General features: G+C 40.2%; 1 protein-coding gene across 1 annotated transcript in view; it reads right to left on the bottom strand.

Moving 5' to 3' along the window:
- Nucleotides 1-7,692, bottom strand: part of grk5l (G protein-coupled receptor kinase 5 like) — a 785,510-nt gene that overhangs the window by 526,040 nt on the left and 251,778 nt on the right. The window lies entirely within an intron of this gene.

The following is a 7,692-nucleotide window of genomic DNA, read 5'->3' as shown; positions in this document are numbered from 1 at the left end:
CATAAAAGTGGCTAAGAAAAGCGGGAATTAAAGTCAAAAGCCTGACTTCAATGAGCCAAACTAAACGTCCACGCTTAAATTGGTTCCATAACAGCAAGTTGAAGATCATTTGATCTGACTAGTCTGAGTTCAGTTTAAATAATCTAGATAACTCCTCGTGCATGTTACTGTTGTGAAAATTAAAAGTCGAGCATAGATACATCGATGATATTGTGTGCTACCATGGCAACTTCAAGAACTGAAAGAGCTCTGAAATAAGACAGCTGTTCACAGCGAGTGAGCCGCGAAACCAAAGAGCTTAGAATGACATACTGTAGGCTATTATTTATTTATTTTTGCTGTTAAGTGACTTTAAAGTTTTAATCATTATTAAGAGGTTAAGTGAATTAAAATGGCATCAGAATATAGCAGGTAAATGTTAAAATTACTTTGATTAAGCTTAAACTTAAGACTTAGCCTGAGAGTTAGCCTGCCCTGGACCAGGCTAGTTTCCCAGCATAAGTTGCCAGGGTAACTAAGTTTGAACTATCGTAAATTGGATTTATGAAACCGAATCCGCCATTAATAAACCTGACTTACCAAAATAAGTCTGGCTTTTTCTGTAAGCTTGGTTTATGGAATAGCCCCCAGGGTACAAAGATTCAATTAAGCATCAAAGTGTACCGTCTATTCTTCATTTAAGCAAAACAATCAATCACTCGATTCTGACTCAATTTGCAAAGTTCTTCTCTCTCAACTGACAAGACGGCAAGATGGTGAAGCCTTTCTTATCCTATCGTGTACCTCAGCCAAGTGTGGAGCTGTCTCAGTACACTGGATGACCGTTCACAATGACAGCTATTAACTGGGATTGTCAGAGATATCTGCATAACCGGTGTCAATGTTGGGAACATGACTTTATCCAGCAAGTTGAAAACAGATTGTGCATCGTTAATTGGAAGGCTGTCCTTTTTGTGAGCCAGATTTTTTAGCCACTAAAACCTAAAATTTTAAATCTACACTGTAATGATCTGCCAGATCTTGGAGGTGCTCCTCGCAAATCTGGCAGTGTATAGACCAACTACCAACCTACGTCACACGGGTCCCCCGGTTGCAAAAAACAGAGGCTACAATGGGAAAGATGTCGTGTTTTGCGGTAGGATGCCGAATTCGAGTCCAAAAATGAAAAACTTAACTTTTACCATACACCACACACTGCTTTAATACCGACTGCAGACGTCTTTGGCTAAATGGGAGCTGAATGAAGTGAGGAGCTAATTAGAAATGCTGGACTCTGCAGTTCTCATGTCATATCAGGTTAGTTCACGCTATGCTGAATCATACACATCACTCGTTTTTGATTGCAGAACTGATTTCAGCAAAAAGTTACATATAGTTAATTAAACTGCTGACACTGAATGCTAAGAATGAAACGTGAAAGTCACGTTTATTAAGGTAAACTTAGTTTTATATTCACACATTTATTCAGTGACAATTTGTGACACCCTCCCTATATTGTTTACCACGGCACTTTGAATATTCGGTCTGAAATAAGCTGCAAGTGTGACTTGAAAACAACATTAACACTGTTTATTTGACTGTGAACAATGTTGTACTGTGATAGTCATTGGCTGTTGCTAATATGATTTTGCTATTTAGAGTTTGCAAATAATATTTCTATGAAATTATATTATTAGGGGAAAATCTGAATGTGCGAATATAAAACCAACTTTATCTCTATGTGTAGGTTCACATACCCTGCTGTACAGGTGCAGTTCACTGTCAGAATGCAGTCGTTTTGCGTGTTGGTGATTAATTACCCAGGCCTTGTATAACGTTAGCTCCGTCTTGTTTCCTTGTCTTTGGCTAGGCGGAATCTCTGTGTTTAGCTCTTGAATCTGGTCATCATGGAGCAATATTTATTGCACATAACCTCAAAGAACAACATTGTTGGCATCCAAAGACTTGTAGACCTAAACTCTCTTGTAAAATCACTCGGAGCTTCATTGAGATTGTATATTTCAGGCTGGATGCTCGGTCACTTGGTCTTATCCAATATTCATTGGGAGGGTGCTATCGCAAATGGAGCTGTCAGATGAACGCCGCTCACTTTAACGTTAATTTTGCTGAATCACTGTGCTTGTCACTGGGTGACGAGCTGTTATAATATGCTGTAAGCATTATGTAAATAATATATATATGTAAGTAATATATCTTATTTCTAAGACAACAACAAACTCTGCACCGCATCTGATGTCATTCCCTCGCTGTAAACGCTGGCGCTCCCGGTTGCTTTCTGCCACCTCCCTGCGCGCGCATCCTGAATGTTTACAAACATGGTAATTGGTCTATAGAATAAGTGGTAGTAATTGACGTTTGTAACAGCCAAGCAATCAGGGGCAAGTGTGGCCTATTTTACAGCTGGTTGGCTGTGCTAGGTGATGTCCCCTTCAGCCCCGCATTTCTCAGTTTGTGTTTGTTGATGTCTGTTTCAGGTGTGTTTGCAGTTAGCTCTTCGCTGATCTCCTTCTCTCTCCTTAATAACGTTTGTGGATTAAATGTCGTTGTTTCATTCTAGCCTGTTCTGTTAGTTTTCCTGTCAATTGCATGTGCGTATCTCATGTAGGATTCTCCCTCTTCGTCCTGGGCGATTTATATGAGCAGCTCTAGCATCCTTATTCCTGTTGTGTTTTAAATATTTTTTTTTATTCTGAGATCTCTAGTGAAAAGAAGTACTACTACTGCTAGCTGCTACTGTCACCTGTTGCTGCTACCTGCTACTACTATCTGCTATTGCTAGCTGCTACAGTTACTGTCACCTGTTGCAGCAACCTGCAACTTCTATCTGCTGCTGCTGCTACAGTTACTGCTACCCGCTACTATTATCTCCTACTGCTAGCTGCTATTATGTTATTTGCTCTTAGTTTTTTTTTTTTTGTCTTTTTGTGTGTGACTTCTGGATGAGTTTTGTGTGTTCGGGTGCCCTGTGCTAATCTTGCTTTTCTATATCTAAACTATGGGAGCTGTGCTTGGTTTCTTGTGTTTTGATGTCAATTTGGTTTGTTTGTTTTTTTAATCTATATCACATATATTGGCTTTTGATTTTTTTTTCCTTGCAGGAGCTGAGGTCACACGGGTGCAGGATCTTGAGGTGGTGGTGTCACTACACTTGTTATTTGCTGTGGAGAGTGTGGATCTAGTGTGCAGGTGTGGGGTGTGTGTGGAAGTGTACTTTTAGGACACAATGGAGCACTTGTGATCCCTCCTATGTGTTACCTCAGCCCTGTAAGTTAGTTTATCCAATTTATTTCTCCGGTTAATTAAATTTTCATGTTTACTTTAGGTTATAATATCTTGTTTTGTTTTTTTAAATCATTTTTTTTTCATTTACTGCAGTTATGTTGGAGGGTGGTTTCAGCAGAATGTTTTGAGAATTCTATGTGACTATTTTATCTGGCACAAATTATTATGAAAATAAATTTTGTACTTTTTATACTTTACTTGCGTCTCTTGCCTATTCATATGAGAAGTGAACCTGGTGGCCTAATAGCAATATTTGAGTCGGGTTTTATTTCCTGGGAGAAAATTTCTCAGGTGGCGTAGTCTGATTTGCTATTTGTGGAGGATTTGTTTCAATCTTAGTTTTTTTTAGTTCCTCTTCTCTTCCACCCCATATCCCATCCCATCCCTCGCATCACAAAGAAAGTTATTAAATACAGGATTACAGGCCAGAACACCTATAAATATTTTGCTATTAGGAAATAAAAATTGTTGCTTCATCAAACACCTTTCTGTAAAGGCAAGGTAGAAACGGGTTAATTTTCAGCTTCTCTGAACCACTGAGGTCCTTCACTGCTCTACAACTTGAGTCCACTAACTACATATCTATGCGTTTTTGTCTTTGTTTAGTAGCAGTGCATGGCTCTGGGATCTGATTTGCTGCACAAATGGTAATGACAGTATCATAAATCATAGTTGCTTTCTCATCTGTGTGCATCTGCTTGAGAGTGTCACACAGCTATTTTGTACTCCAAAGCCATAGCAAGGTCTACTGTTTCACTTTGCAGGTATTTGTGAAGATTTTCAGTTATAGACAGAAAATTGTCAATGGATATTGTGGAGAATCTGCTGAGTTTGGCATGGAGTCTTACTGCAATGGAGTTGTTGATGCCAGAAAAACACTGGAGAGGCAGGCAGGTTTTGTAAGATGGAATTTACAGACTGCAACTGGCTTAACCAGCGGGTCTTGTAAACTTAAACAAGTTCAGATGGCTGTAACCCCAACTTATTTGGAACATCTTTGAATAGTTGGTGGCTTGGTAGTGAAAGTGATAAATGAGTACATGCTCTCCTTTTAACCTCCCTAACAATATGTGCTGTAACTTCTTCAGCACAACACTCAATTATTTATTTTGAGTTCAAGGTGACAAGTACGTACTGTGTGAACGGGCTGAATAAAGGTGCTTTCACACCTGCTTTATTTAGTTCGATTGAATCACACTAGAGTTCGTTTCCCCTCTTGGTACGGTTCGTTTGGGCAGGTGAGAATGCAGCAATCGTACTCGAGTGCACACCAAAAGCGGACCAAATAAGCGTACCGAGACCTGCTTGTAGAGGTGGTCTCGGTACGCTTTCAAACGAACCCTGACGCGGTTCGTTTGTAGTGAGAATATGATCCATACTAAAACAGGTCCAACAGCAAAAAGTACTGCACGTTTTGGACTAATTAGGCCGCTGTAGGCCGATGCGCTGTGCATTATGGGATATGGAGTAAAAATATTTGTTTACAGCGCTTTACCAACAGAGAGAGAGAGAGGGGAAAACATTACCTGATGGATCGTTGGTAACATTTCCGCAAGATGACCATGTCGCAGTTTAGCTAAATTAATTCACGTCTCCTGAAGTGACGAGTGATGCATTAAAAACTGTTTTCCAGCCGCGGCCGCGCTTCATTTTTGTAATGTATAGTTTGTCTAAAGCAGGCATACAATCAGCCAGCGCAGTCGTCCCTCTAGAGTAAAAGGTTTTGTTTACCTGCGGGAGTTCACTGGCATCTTCCCACACGTGAATTCTGACCAATCAATAAGCAGTTTAGGAAATATGTTCAACAACATCTGGCCAATGAGAAATGTGGATTTTGTCAGATGACTGCATTTTGGTTCGTTTCAACTGGTTCGGACCAAAGCCAGCAGTGTGGTGTGAAAACGACCCAAAGATGGCAGAAGATGCAACAATGTGTCATTTATTGCACTTGGTCCGGACCAAATGAAGCGAACTACAGATGTGAAAGCACCCTAAGACTGCAAAAAAAGCAGGGTCAAACTGCTTTAGAAGATTCATACATTCCAAAAAGTTTCCTCAGGGCTGAAGTCTCCCTCATCATTACCATGGAAGGGTATGCTTTGTTTTGCCAGAAATTGTGTCACAGCCACAATACGGGTGAGGTACTCTCTTCTGTCTTTGATTTCTGCCTCATTTGCTGAGTGCAGTTGTTCAAATACACTGCCATGAGCAGCACTGGCTTTAAAGCTGTACCAAGACAGCATGCTTTTTAAGGCAGGTGTTTTCTTATGCTCCCTAAAGAAATCTAGAGATTTTTTTTCTAATTTTGTAGGCCAGTGGTAACAAAGGTGTCATGTTTCAGAATTTTGCAAAACATCCTATATGAAAAACAAAAAGGTGTATCTCTGGATATAGAATATTCCAACGACGGAAAGCTTCCAATCCAGTTTGGATTAAAAGATCGTTTTTTTTTTTTAACTCAAAGTACTGCTGGGGATACTTAGCTTAACCTGTTTTGGCCCACAATGCTCACAAATCTCCCCCAAATCACTTATAGTTTTCTCTGTGTTGTAAACAGGTTTTTTGGCCTTGTTCCCTGTCTAAAGTTCTGTGCTGCCATTGTGCATATTTCTCTCTCAGCTTCTGCGTGGCTTTCCTGTCTTACGGTTATCCCATGCCTGTCCTTCTCCAAACTTTCACTCTGCCCTGCTTCCCCGTTTACCCAGCTCCACCTTTCTTCCTTCTCCACCTGCAGGGCCTTAGTAAGACATCATATAATGAGCATCAGTTCTAAGGAAGATCTCTGCAAAGTCTATAAAGTTGCATTATCCCAAACAGCATAGTCACAACCTGACTCCCTCGTGTGTTTGTTTTCCTCAAGTGACCTTCACCATGTGCTCCTTTGTTCCAGTTCCCGCCACTAGTTATGTTCATCTGTTCCATGAATGAATGGATAATACACTGAAAAATCAAGTAAAATCTAACTCAAATTTGGAATGTTACAAAATAACAGCTTTACTGGGACACATGCCACAGTAAATGGGTTCTAGCGACGCTCCTGGTTCATGGTAACTGTAGGATTGATTGAGCAGAATATTCATGCTGCCCTAGCAACATTTTCAGCAGACAATGTTGGTTTAACAATGTCATTTAACTCTGCTAGGGTTTGTTGCTATTGCATGGCCGCTCACACAAAAAAAGAGAGGTTTTAAGAACCCCAGAGGTATGTCAGTGTGTTATGTCAGACAGCTTGACAGTGCCTGAAGACAACTTGTGAGTTAAGTCCTGTGGAGTTAATAACACAACATGGTGTCAGAAATGGAGACTAGCGGATGCCAGGATGTTGGTAATTTGAAAACACTTAGTGAACCCCAATCCATGGAGAGCGCAACCCGTTTGTGAAAACAGCCGAGAGAGATTGCATAAAGGGGGAGGATGCTCTGGATATATACAATAGCTTTCAATTGGATGAAGCTAATTTAACATTGACTGTTCTCATGACAAAATTTGAGGAACACTTTTTACCAAGCAAAACGGTCACATTTGAAAGATACAAATTTGAAACCAGACCAAAAACAAGACATGACTTTTGACCAATTTTTTGCTAAACTGCACACATTAGCCACTTTTCCACTATCCTGCCGAACTGTTCTTAGAAAACTTTGGTGCGGTTATGGTTGTTTCTCCACTGAGCCTGGAACGGTGCGGGACGATTACAAACCATTCTCGGAATTGTGCCAACAAATTCTGTGTGTTGTCATCGCGGCTCTGTTGCCAAGCTGCCACAGCTGGCTCAACAGAAGCGCACTAGTCATCAGACAAGTAAACGACAACGCTGTGATTTACATAAAAAAAATAAATAATGTCGATACAGTTTGGTCTGTGGAGGAAACATTTGCGCAGATTGATATTTGGGCAGAGAGAAAAATACAACATCAAGAAGGTAAAAAAGAAAAAACGAAAAGGTTTTCTAAAAATAGAGCAGTCCTTGGCAGAAAAGGGTATTTAAAAAAAGTTACAAACAGTGCCGGTGTAGCAGATCCCAATCTGTACATAACAAACAATCACACCGGAAACAGCAGGACAGCTTTGCGTCATCTTTTTATTGGTCCCTGAAACACATGTGGGACACTCAATCAGAAACTCTCTCCACGCTTTCCTCTCCTTTAAACTCACATAAATCTCAGAATCTTCTCAATATTATAATCTGACTGAATAAAAACGATCCTAAACATATTTTATGCAACATTATATGAACTTCAATCGAACAGACTATATTAAACATACCAATACGAACACAAGTGCAGGAGAAACTTTTGCATGTCTTTCTTCTTCTTATGGGGTTAATGGCGGTTGGCAGACCAACTTATATGGTGCATTTCCGCCACCTACTGGATAGGAGTGTGGAGCGCATAATGTAGGAAAAAGCAT

This window comes from Danio rerio, chromosome 8 (genome assembly GCF_052040795.2).
Source record: "Danio rerio strain M-AB ecotype USA chromosome 8, GRCz13ab, whole genome shotgun sequence".
In the NCBI taxonomy this organism is placed as follows: domain Eukaryota; kingdom Metazoa; phylum Chordata; class Actinopteri; order Cypriniformes; family Danionidae; genus Danio; species Danio rerio.
Note: the sequence above shows the minus strand (reverse complement) of the source record. Positions and strands in the feature narration are given on the sequence as shown.